Source organism: Lasioglossum baleicum, unplaced genomic scaffold, assembly GCF_051020765.1.
Source record: "Lasioglossum baleicum unplaced genomic scaffold, iyLasBale1 scaffold0950, whole genome shotgun sequence".
NCBI classification, from domain to species: Eukaryota; Metazoa; Arthropoda; class Insecta; order Hymenoptera; family Halictidae; genus Lasioglossum; species Lasioglossum baleicum.
In genome coordinates this window covers 39,643-40,593 of record NW_027470009.1, presented here as the reverse complement: position 1 = coordinate 40,593, position 951 = coordinate 39,643, and the positions used below count along the sequence as shown (strand labels likewise).

At 51.1% G+C, this 951-nt stretch overlaps 1 pseudogene; it reads right to left on the bottom strand.

Annotated features, from left to right (window-relative positions):
• Window positions 1-589: 589 nt before the first annotated feature.
• LOC143220430 (5S ribosomal RNA) lies at window positions 590-710 on the bottom strand (annotated as a pseudogene).
• Between the last annotated feature and the right edge of the window lie 241 nt (window positions 711-951).

The following is a 951-nucleotide window of genomic DNA, read 5'->3' as shown; positions in this document are numbered from 1 at the left end:
GTCCGAAACGGTGCCGAGTGCAAAGGTTAACCGTTTGCGATCGGTGCCGCCATTATGGCAGCATTTCAAAACTGTCGTAGAAATCGATGCCGCCGCTATGGCGGTGTGAAGACGACTCACTTTCCCACGGTCATCGTAACATGGAACCCATTTTTTTTTTTTTTTTTTTTTTTTTTTTGGTGTCGCAGGGGGAATCTTCCAAAGATGTCCCGGCCCCCTGAGGGGAGGCCGGGGGTCTGTGGGATTCTTACCCACTAAACCCCCTGCGGTGGTCCGTCCTCTTCGCACTTAGGGAGTCTCGGGGGGCGTACCGGGAGCCCAAGTCTACCGAGTACTCCCCAGCGACTTACCCTTTGCTGGGTTTTCATCTTCGGGCTCCTCGCCCTTGTCCTCTTCTTTGTTCGGGTGGCGCCGCGTGACCACTCGCGCGACGCCGACACCCCTTGGTCTCGATCCCCTAACGGTCGGGCCCTCGACCGACCGTCCGAGACCCCCCCGTGGGCGGTAGGGCGAAGGGCGGGGACTCGCCTCGCCCCCGGGGGCAAAATTGTAGAAGATGGTGGTATAGGAAAGTCAAAAAATTCAGTTATGCCAACAACACGCGGAGTTCCCAAGCGGTCACCCCCATCTAAGTACTATCCGCGCCCAACGCATCTTAACTTTGGTGATCGGACGAGAACCAGTGATTTTTGTGTGGTATGATCGTTGGCATCGTAACATGGAACCCAAAGCCAAGATAAGAACCAGACGACTAAGCCATTCCTAAGATTAGAAACACGTATAAAAGATACTTCCGCATATAATAAAGTCAGTCTCTGCTTTGCTACGAAACATACCGTTTCATTAAACCCCTCTCATTGCGCTTAATTAATAGAGTATTAAAGAATAAACTCATTTCGCGTCGGAAAACCTTTCGCGTTATTCTTTTTAAACAAAACAAATTATTTCCTA